Genomic DNA, 12078 nt, shown 5'->3' with positions numbered 1-12078 from the left:
GAATATAATACACTTTGGAATGTGTGCTTCTCTAATTTTGGACACAAATGAAGGATTGTATCCAGCCCCCTTTGAAGTCAGTGGGAGTTTTGACATTAAATTAATGGGAGCAGGCTGGTGCCATGAATTCACATACTAATACCACTAGTTAAGATATAACAAATGCCACAATATTTGTAACATCTAGCTCACTGGATCAAAATAATAGCATTCAAGTGTTGCTCTTAGTATTCCACATGCAGGAAAAAAATTGATTGCTTTTAAGAATGATCCATCTGTTGAATATATTTTTTTCATACCAACATCCTATTAACTCATTTTAGGACACAGGTATTTTAGGTTTTAAATTAATGGATGGTAGATTGAGAGCTAAAGAGCAACAAAGATATCGGTTCAAATCAGTCAGCTCTCCCAGTGATCAATCTATCCTAGTTATTTGGAACAAATATAAAACAAGCAGAGAATGAAATGGTCCTATTAAAAAACTGTCTTCTTGATATGAAATCTGTTTTCATAGTGTCTAATTGACGTTCATCAAGTGTCTATAATGGAGATGGATAAAAAAAGCAGTAGCATCGCTTTTACTATGATATGGCTGCTGTACTACTATATTAAATTGTACAAATAAGGATCTTTTCCCTAGTATAAATTGTTCTTTGGTATATTTTATGTTGGATACATGGTTATGCATTTTTCCAGACTTTAATCTTAAACCTCGTAATATTAAACAGTTTAGTTTCCAGAAACGATTATGAGGAACAGAGGGGTCCATCAAACACTTTTACTGAGGAGTTTCTCAATAAATGTTCAAAAAGCTGGCTTTCCTTTTTGTAGAACCCTGGAATGAGAATATTCCAAGTGAAGAATCATGGAACCAGAGGTGCCAGCTTTCTGAGTTCCTAGGGGGTGCTCGACCCCTGCTCTGCCCCAGACCCTGCCCTCACTCCATCTCTTCCCCCAAGCACCCACCCGCACCCTGCCTCTTCCTGCCCCTTCCCCATCACACCTCTTCGCACCCCCATTCTGCCCCCCTCTCTCCACCGTGCCTCTTGCTGCCCCCGCTCCTCTCTCTCCCCCCAGTGCCTCCTGCATGCTACTGAACAGCTGATTACCAGCAGGTGGGAGGCACTGGAAGGGAAGGGGCAGCTGATCGGCAGGGCTGCCAGTGGGTGCTGAGAGCACCCACTATTTTTTTCCCTGGGTACTCCAGTCCCAGAGCACCCACAGAGTCGGTGCCTATGCATGGAACCGAGAGGGCCATATTCAGTGATGGGACTAAACATATGGCTACACTGCATTTTAAAACCAATGGCAATGAGTCTCAGAGCTGGGTCTACAGACTTGGGCTTACAGGGCTTGTGGTATGGTGCTAAAACAGCTTTATCAAAGTTCAGGCTTAGGCTGGATTTTGTGCTCTGAAGCCTGTGGAGAAGCTGTGGACTGCAGAGCCTTAACTCCAGCCTGTGCTGCCACACCTACACAGCTGTTTTTAGTGCCATAACACAAGCCCAAGTCTATAGACCTGGGCTCTGGCACTCTCTGCTTCGGGTTTTAAAACACAGGTTAGACTCACCCCATAGGTCTACAGAGGTATCATAAACACCTTCTACTAGCCCTTTGACATAGGGCTGACCCAACCTAGCTTCTTCTAAATCAGTGAGATGTCATTGGATTAAATTTAGCTGTGATGTGTAAGTTAAATGTCAGTAGGTAGGTGAGAGTACAAGTTGGTTTAACTTTATGTTCCGAGGATGTTGGAGAAGGTGCAAGTTACACCAGTTTAGACTCCTCTAGGTTCATTTTCACCTCTGAATTAGTTTATAATTTGAATGAAAATGTTGAATGTTCCATCAGGGAACACAGCTGGTGTTAAACCTTTGCATAGGCATATAAACCCCCCTACAAATGGCATTTAAAAAGCTTTTTCCATTGTTTCTCAAGTATTCTGCTACACCCCTTAAGGGAGGTTTAGCATGCACTTTTCTCTGAAACTGTATGGGAACATAGCCCTATCTCCACCGCACCTCTTTCTGCCCCTTTTGGAGTGGCATGTGCTGCTAGCAGCAATTGCCATTAACAGTTTTTGCACTGAAGAAAACAGGACTGTATTTGTGGCCAACCACTGACTATGTGAGGGGTGGAGAAGTGTGGAAGGGTAGACAGGGTTGTAAATTCCCCCTTCATCTTTTGTATGAGAATACAAGGGCCATCCACAATCTGTTCCTTGATAAATTAGCATTTTCCTTCATTTGTTTCTTTCATAGAGAATGACACTAACAGTTTCTGCCCTCTTATGAGTTGGCAAGTCACATAATGGAATCTATCTGCCTATTTTTCCATCTGTGCTAACCCTTTCCCAAGACTCTTGATGAATTAATGCATAATTAATTGCATGTACCTAGTGCCTGTATGACCTCTCACACTTTTTGGTGAGTCCATGATGAAGTATCTATTTTAGTACAAAGGACTAATTCATGATGGTGATATCATCATAGTTGTGGAAGAACACAAAATAAGTTGTTAAAGCAATACCAAGATGTATAGATAGCCCAGAGAGATTGGCAGTAGACATTCTGCATGCGCTATTCACAGAGCTGAAACAAAAGGAAACATCAGAGGAGCCATTCAAAGTGACAGCACTGGGGCACAAGCTGAGATGACATAGAGCCTTGATTGGAATGTGTACTGGAAAGTCTGCAGTAGTTTTATCACTTCCCTTGTCTACAGGACATTTGAATGACTTAGCACACAAAGGGGAAAAAGGGGGGGGGAAATTAGGAACAGTTAGAAGAATGATGTATCATTTATATGGACCCTGAAATACTTATTTCATTAACTCCTTAGCTCTAAAGTAGGTTGTGTGTGTGTGTGTGTGTTTGCTTGTTTGTCTGCATAGGATTACAAAAAGGAATCTCATGTGGTTCTACAGGACAGTTGGTAACTTTTACATCCATTACAGGAAGCTGTTTAGTAGCTATGTATAATTTAAAGTGAGACTCTCCTTCCATGTACATAAAAACTAAGAAAGTATGCCAGAGAAATATTTTTTCTTTTATCAATGCTTAATTATTTCTTATTATTATTGTTTAACATTTATATTCTGGAAGTGCCTAGAGGCCAACCAAGTTATGTCCTACTGTGTGAGGCACTGTATGAACATATAGTAAATGCTGCTGGTTGAAAACTTTAAAAATTTCAAAATTTTGGGAGGAAATTTTATGCTTTTTTTAAAAAAAAAACAGATTTAAAATGTTGGGAAATGTGAAATTTTGACCAATACTTTGCAACCATATTTTTCAAAAATTGTTATGCATTTTTTGACCAGCTCTAACAGTAAATGGCAATCCTTGCGCTTCAGCTGCTTGCAATTGAAACGAGAAGGCATGAAAGGTGCATGAGGCCAAAAAAGCAGATGAGTATGGGTGTCAATGTCAGTGTAACTTTGAACACTTCACAGTTTGTTCTCAAATTATCAATCATGTTAGTACAAGTCTGATGAGGGAGAGAGTTCAGAGCAAAAAAAAAAATGGGGGGGAAGGACCCCAGGAAAGATGTGGGACGGGAGAGGGAAAAGGAGGGAGAATCATCCTCTCCTTCGAAAACACCCAGATTTAAGAAATAACAGAGAAGAGAGGAATATGGTCCCATTGCAGAGTTCCCCTCACCTGTTATCTTTGGAGAGGTGAAGAAAAAGAAGTGGTTCAACCCCAAATTTGAGATAATTCCCTTAGATCTATGCAGAGCCGGCTCCAGGGTTTTGGCCGCCCCAAGCAGCCAAACAAAAAAAAACAAAAAAAAAAAGCCGCGATCGCGATCTGCGGCAGCAATTCAGTGGGAGGTCCTTCGTTCCGAGCAAGAGTGAGGGACCATCCGCCGAATTGCCGCCAAACAGCTGGACGTGCCGCCCCTCTCCGGAGTGGCCGCCCCAAGCACCTGCTTGGTAAGCTGGTGTCTGGAGCCGGCCCTGGATCTATGCAGCTCTCTACAAACCGTTGGAACCACAGGATCTTCTGTGCAGAGGGCCTGTGGCTGCACATTGGCTCAAGAGCTCTCACACATCCCTTCTTGCTCCTTTGCAGCCTGGCTCCAATAAAGCTGAGTCCTCGGCTAGCAGAGGACTCCAGAATGCCTCAAGTAGGATTCCCTATGTGGAGAGGGCACTGCAATACAGAAACAAATAATATAGTGGGAGTCTAGCAGCTCCAAGTCCCATTGAATATGTGAACCTTGGAAAAAATCTTGAAAATGCTGATAACTATGCTCAAGCTCAGGGTTGCAATTCGCATGATTTTTTCACGAGTCCTCTATTTGGTGATTTTTTTTTCCCTTAAAGCCCCAGCTTCTGATAGGTTCCTGGATTCCACTTCCCCTTCAGCAGGAGGTTTGTACATATTGGCTTGATCCCAGATGGACAAGTGTTGAATATGTTCATGGCTTGGGCCTGAAAAATTGTATGGTGGGTTCACCCAGAAATTCTGAGGTAAGTTTTGTGCACAGCACCTCTTAGGATCAGACCCAGAACTGAAATAGAGACATAATACAACTGACTTCCCTGAACAGTTTTCACTGCAGTACATGAGGACTGGATGACAATATCAGCCTGTTAGCAGACATTTTTAGCTTCTTGCTCTCTCTATATATCTATTTTTTTTTCTTTTCTGAGAGAAAGTTATTTTAAAAGAGATCATTATTCTGTACACACATGCCAATCATCACTCTAATGTTAACACAGAATGTAGATTTCAAGGAATACTTAAGGATACTGACTCTTAAGCCCAGGAGGCAGATGGTTTAATTTTCTTCTTTCTTTTTTTTTCTCCCATGTTTTTTAATGTATTTCTTAAACTATGCCTAGTCATGTTGGGAATACATAATAGTTTGTCAAAAGATGTGTGGCACTATTTTCCAGCCATGATATTGTTCCGCTTAACAGTGTCACAAGAATACTAACTTACAAAGAAAAAATAATCAGATCTTAAAATCTGAGAAAGTGTAATAATAGCTGTGAAGATTCAAACCTCTGTTGGTTTTGACACAGCCAGGTCAAATAAAGAGTGGTAAGAATTGTTTACAATGAGATTTCTATTATCTTTGCCTACCCTAAAAATTATTTATGAAATTTTTGTCAAATTTTCAATGAAAAATCACCTTTGAACAGAGACCAAGCATGGAAACTTTAATTGAAAAAGGTGATTTTTTTCCCCAGAAATTTGCAAGCTTCTAAAACAAGTAGTCATATTTGAGATGATTTAGTTATTTTAACTATAGTGCTTGCTCATAGGCAACTTCCATAATGACCACTGCTTGCATTTTAGTAACTATTTAGTAACTAATGGAGTGCTTGCTATAGTGTCATTTTGTATGTTCTTGTTAGCAGAATCTTTTTAAAATTATTGGTCACAGCCGTGAGTCAAGTAAGATAAATCTTAACTTCCTAAAGAAAGATACAAATAGCTAGTTTAAAAAGTATATAGGAGAAAGGCCTTGGCATGACTCTAGTGTATTGTAGGGATTTGCTTCTTTCTCTAAAGAGCAAGGAATTGATTTAGCTGTCCGATAACAATGAACTCTTTTTTCTCCAACATTGTTATAATGGGCTCTAAGCAAATAGTCTTTTTTGTCATTTTTCTGCTGAAGTTAACCTTGCAAACTTAAATAAATCCAGTTAAAGTGCTCAAGGCTAGCCTTAGAAACAATAGAGGGTACTGGGCTTTTCTCCTCTGTCACCTGTAACCTAATGATCATCCTTTTTTATCAGCATTGAAAAGGATCCCAATGTATCTATGTCATCATGGTGCCCCATGAAACCTAGCATCAACTCAGAACATACTTGAGTTTAAAAGAACATGAATGTTCACTGAATAAGTTTCATGAATGTGTAGTGATTAGAATATATGCAGTATCATCTATTTTTGACAATACTCTTTTAAGAGGCTTGTCTATTTTTTATTTGTTTTCATTATTTTTCATGCAACTGAACACATGGCATATGGTAACGGAGGTAACAAATTAAATTATTAACAGCAGACAGTGCAAACAAATTCCTTTCCTAGCTATTCCAACCTGTCAGAACATTTGAGTAAATATAATGCCTTGATGAGCTGTGTTGTACTCTCAGGAGCTAAAGGTGGGAGAAAGCTGCTATAATTCTTTCTTGTAAAACACACAAAAGGCCAAATTCTGATCCACCAAGATTTCACCCACAATGCAGCCAAATCTTGTTTATTTCCCAGTATTGCTATTAAATGAATTACTGCAATCAGCCGGGAGAGCAATCTGTATATTGACATGAATGTGCACACCCCATTTATCTTAGAATTCTTGTATCCACAATAAATAGATGTCACACTGTACTGAAGTCATTTATGCAGTCATGAAAATATTTTGCTATGTGTAGTAATGAAACAGCCATATGTCCTCTTTGCTAAAACAATGGACTAGCCTCCTGAAGGAGGTAATTTCTTCATAATTGTACTGACAGAAGTCTGATTATTATTAGATAACTCATTAAATAATTCAGGCCCAGAATTATCATGCCCAATTTTATCCCTGTTCAACTCTGTCCTCCTGATTTGAATGGAACATTTAGCATAAGGGGAACAAGATTTGGCCTTGCACAATCAACATTAGTGATACCCACCATTGGTATAATTACTTTCTGTCACCAAGTGTAGATTTATCTATCTGAATATTTGACTCTCCTCAGACAGGCAGCTTTCTTTGCCCACTTCCCCTCCTCTCTAGACATTCCTAAAGCCTCCTGGCACGCTTCAGACATTCATTAGTGACCTTGAAATGGAACTGTGATTACCAAAGTTTGCACTTTACCCATCAATGCTTAAAATTAATCACAGTCTCTAGAAAACAAGAGAATTCTCTGTTATTTCTGTCTCTTTCTTCTTTCAGATAACATGCTGGATTAAGCTTTAGCACGATTCATTTTAAAGGCGTGCCATGTACATCTATATTTACTTCAGAACCAGGCAAACCATTTTAAGAGAAGGAGATTAGTTTTGAATCGAATGTGGATTCCACTTTATTTTGTCCAGGTGTTACAGTTAGCCTTATGCTGTTTGTTTTTATAACAAAACCTGGGATGGATCCGTCTATCGCCTGTTAAATTGAAGGGGGGAAAATAACACCAAACAAATTAATTTTCTTTTCAATGAATGTGGAATAGATATGTTAGTGGAGGCAACTGAAAACTTGGTTTAGAGGAATATTCTGTAGTGAGCCATAGAAAGATCTCATACTAGAATATTTCCTTTGTGTCCCTTAGAGTTATGGATTATTAGATTCTCGTTATCAGTTTTCAGAATGCCACAGTGTTTTCAGTGGAGAACAGCTGGAAGAAGTGTTAACAGAGGTGTGTTGTTTACAGTGACCATGAAAGGGGACAAGTATCAGAGAAGTAGCCATGTTAGTCTGGATCTGTAAAAAGCAACAAAGAGTCCTGTGCCACCTTATAGACTAACAGATGTATTGGAGCATAAGCTTTCGTGGGTGAATACCCACTTCATCAGATGCATGAGACGGGAGAGGGTTGCGGGGTGGGAGGTTTAGGGGAGGAGGATGGCTGGATTATGTTCACAACATACATGCAGAAAAGTTAGATAAAAACGTAAGGTTGAAAAATTACACTACTTTATTGCTTAGAATTCAGAACAATAACATACAAGAACCCAAACACAGAGAGAGACAAAGCAGACTGTTCCCTAAGGCAGAGAGAGACAACTCATCCCACCATTTTCTAAACTGGCTCTTTTCAGACTGGCTATCTACTCACACCTTTTGCTACAGAGTTCTCTAGCTAGGGTAACCACTTTTGTTGGATGGAAATAAAGGAAAACAACATGGAAAATAAGGGACTCCACTTTATTTTAAGAGACATTTTAGGATAATACCATTTCCCTTAGCATATCATGCATTTGTCTCTAAAGTGTACATTTTTACTGCCCTCGAGTACACCAAGCAGTTATCATAAGCTTCAATTAATGTTTAAATACATTGCCACAGAGGGCAGGACAAGAGGCAATGGGTTCAAACTACAGCATAGCAGATTTAGATTAAATCTCAGGAAAAAACTTCCAAACTGTAAGAACAGTAGGACAATGGATCAGACTGCATAGGGAGGTTGTAGAAGCTCCCTCACTGGATGTTTTCAAAAAGAAGCTGGAGAGCCATCTGTCTTGAATGGATTAGACACAACATATCCTGCATCTTGGCAGGGGGTTAGATTAGATGATCATTATGGTCCCTTCTAACCCTCTGCTCTATGATTTCAACAAATCTTAAAATAAGGGACAGGTGGTCACCCTAACACTAGTCTGCAAGCAGGACCTGGATCCCCCCTACACACAAACAAACACACATATATGCTCTTAAAACAATATCGTGCAATTCCAACAAAGCCTTCAGCATAGCCAAGATGTCTGAGGAGATATTGTAAGAAAAGATGGTACAGAATGTCCTCCTCTTAATGCCCAACTCTGTTGGCTTGAGAGAAAGAGAGGAGGGAGTAGACACTGTACTCAGGAGAGTGCAGAGACTTCAGCTTTACCTGGATGCTGCGTGGGGACCACAAAGCAACAAGGCAGCTTGCACATGCAGAGCCCTTTTGCTCCTTTAGGGTCTAAGGCAAAGCCCATTGAAGTCAGTTTGCAATAGGCTCTGGCTTAGACCTCCAGGACCTGATCAGGGAAACCTTGGGATAATTGGACCATAATGCTTAAGTAGTGCATAGGCGCTTGTGAGGGCTCCCTATGCATCTGTAAATTTCAGCCATAATAACAGTGTGTGTGTGTGTTGCTAAAAATGTATTGGTTTGTAACATTCCTTGGAAGTCTGTGAAGCACTCTGCATACTCATGATGGTTCAAGTGCTGAAAAAAAGAACACCCAGATAAAATTCCCATTGTTAAATCTGACTGTCCTTAAACTTTACTGCACATTTTTTGATGACTTGGGAGGTTTCCTTGCTTACTGTTTTGGAACTCTGCCTAATGTTTTGGTTAAGCTAGAACTTTCTATCTTATAATTAATCTCCTTGTTCTATATGTTCATATAATAAAAATGCAGAACAAATGAGCACTCAAAATGCTAGATGTATAATGAATACTTAGGTTTAAACATAACTATTTTCCTGACAGGGACACAGTACTATAAGCAAATGGCTGTCTAAATTATTCTTGTGCCAGGTTCTTGCCTTTTTATAGGTTATGCAATAAGAAACTGCATACATTCAGCAATTTTGCAATTATACCCATACCTAAAACATTTTCAAAAACCCATGAATCTACTGTATTCATTATTTGTACTGAAAATTTAAATTTGTTGGTCTTATCACCACTTGCATGCAGGGTGAATAAATTAATGTTTTCTGTATTGATTTTGAATAGACTATCCACCATGGCTCACGGGGAAGAAAGAATATAGTGAATAGGTTCAGGTAGAGTGTATTTTTGTGAACATGACCATTGGAGTTAGGAAACTATATAGAGCAGAGTAAAGCTTAACATAGATATAAGACTCTATCTTTAATGCTAAGCTTTCAGGTTCAAGAAGGGCCTATATTGCTTGCTCACTAGAAAAGAAAGGTAACCCCACATTTTCTGCTGGTGTAACTCCATTGATTTCATTAGAGCATTACCAGCAGAGAATTTGACCCCAAGTCTCACATGGTGTTCCCACTTTCTGAGTTAGGAGGGGATTGGGTATCTCAGCCTGCCAGAGACCACATGTGGGGAAAAGTCTTTGGCTAGCGGAGTTAAGTATTTGCCTAGATTGAGAGATTGTTGAGAGGTTTCACATCTTGTCCTCCATAGATGGATACAGACAGCGTTCGATAGGAAAAGGACCAAAAGTTGTTAGGGTAAAGTACAGGGATGTACTTGATAATTTTTTCTTTTAATAACAAAACACACTAAAATTGGGTCATTTTCTTTTACCAAGGAAACTGTAATTAAATCTGCATTTCTTAGCTGAATCCTTTATTTGCACTACTTTAAAATTGTATAATTGGACAGATAGTTGCTTGTTTTCAAATAATGGATAATTTACAGTCTTCTCCCTCCCCCTTTTTATGAACAGGACACTTGAGGCTAGAAGATATAAGTCATAAGGTGACCACAATAGACTACTGATTGGGCCTAAAACCTCTAAGCTCTGTTTGCTCTAGTGCATAGAACTCAGTGGAAGGCCCTTGTTATCTGAAAATCTGTGTAGAGGGCTGAGTCAAAGTGATTCAAGGTACACTTGTATTTCTCCACTGGTGGGGTCCACTAGCTTGGCAGTGCAGTTTAAAAAATGGGGGTGTCTGTGCTCACTGGGAAAAGGATATGTCTAGCTAACTCCTGAGGAGTTCTCAAAGCAAGTTCAAGCTGACCTCTTGGGTTGGAACCCCCACAGAAGGCAACAGTGCAAACCTCACACAAACTATCTAAGGGCTGAATGTACACATGGAACAGCAGCTTCTCTTGCTATCTGCACTAACGAAACAAGCTTTCGTCCAGTATAAACAAATTAGTCTCAGCAGAAGCTCTTACGTGAACTGCAGTAGCATAACTTTTCAGTCATAGAAAAACTGAAAAAAAAAAAATTAACTTGGTCCCTGAAGAAGAATCATGTCAGAATCCCTGGATCACAAATGATATTTGCTCTGAGGAGTGCTCATGGCAGAGTGCAAGGTCAAAAACAAAGGAGTCTAAATAACCTGCACATGCTGAAAAAGTTCCATCGGTGTTAAAATTGTCAAATAGAATATTATCAGAATAAATATAACTACTAAATATGTTAAAAGGAGAAGGGTTTTTTGGTAATAGGAGTCCATCTAAATGAGTGCCCAGAGTGACTTTGAAATAACAGCACGTGTTAACGGTTACCGGAGGGGAAAACATGAGCTAACATTCAGGACAGAAATTTAGAATATAAACCCATTCATTTTTGCTGACACGTTGGCTTTCCAATTTAATTTTTGCTTAGTGGTACTTCACTGTTTCACTTAGATTTCTACTGCTGACTTGCAGTTTCTTTTTGTGAAACTCTTTTATCTTTATTTCTTCTTCACATTACTTTTAATATGTTTGTTTTTGAGAGATGTAGACATTGTGCTAGGTTAGTTCATGGGGTACATAAATAAGAAAAAATGCTGAAATCTTAACAGACAACATTCCTATGTATTATTTGACTACTTTTAAAATGTTACAAAATATTGTCCAGTAGTTATATATCATAGCTATCACGTAATTATATATCAATCTCAATCTTCAAAGTACTTTTATTGCATTTATTAACCCCATGTACGTGAGCAGGTAGTATTGTCTGTACTTCATGTTTGGAAATACAGACAAGAGACATTCTTTGATGAAGGACACATCGGAAATCAGTGTCAGAGTCCTAATTATAATTCAGGAATTCCTGGGTCTTGCTGTAGTTCTTAGACTACTAAACTGTGCCACACTATCAGTATATTCAAACAACAGAGAGATTTGTTCATTATGAACAGAAATCTAGTCTATTTAACTCTGCCCTCAACTGCTCATGCCTGTCTCCCATCAGTGTCAATAGAAGTTCAATGTGCCTGTATGATGATAGAATTTATCCCCAAATGTGACAGTAGGGAACGAAAATGTATTGAATTAATCTTACCTAACTGATACAGTTTTGAAAATGGAAAATCTGCCATTGTTTTAGTTATGTACTAGATGCAAGATTTTTTTTTCGGGTTTACAGAATTCTTACAGCCCTTCCTACCTTTTGCTACTGTTATTTACTGCGGTTTTGGTCTTGCTCCTTCCCATTGCCTTAATATTTTTTTTTTCTGTAGAGTACTTTTTTTGGTTCTCTGTGCCTTGAATACAGCATTTGTAGGTACTGGTCTCTCTTCAACCATTAGCTGACAAACTCACAGATTTACCAATGACCATACCACACCTTTAACCAACTGGGAATTTGGCTGGCTGGCTGAATGAAGGGAACAGTGCTTTATGGAGGGGAGGGGAGAGGAGAGAGAGAGAGATAAAACTGCTGAAAAGGGGTCAAGGGGTGACACTGACATCCCCTGGAATTCGGATGGGCCAAG

At 39.2% G+C, this 12078-nt stretch overlaps 1 protein-coding gene across 2 annotated transcripts in view; it reads left to right on the top strand.

Moving 5' to 3' along the window:
- CSMD1 (CUB and Sushi multiple domains 1) overlaps positions 1-12078 on the top strand; it is a 1932406-nt gene that overhangs the window by 251583 nt on the left and 1668745 nt on the right. The gene's annotated exons all lie outside the window — the stretch shown is intronic.

Source organism: Chrysemys picta, chromosome 3 (assembly GCF_011386835.1).
Source record: "Chrysemys picta bellii isolate R12L10 chromosome 3, ASM1138683v2, whole genome shotgun sequence".
Taxonomy (NCBI): Eukaryota; Metazoa; Chordata; order Testudines; family Emydidae; genus Chrysemys; species Chrysemys picta.
Note: the sequence above shows the minus strand (reverse complement) of the source record. Positions and strands in the feature narration are given on the sequence as shown.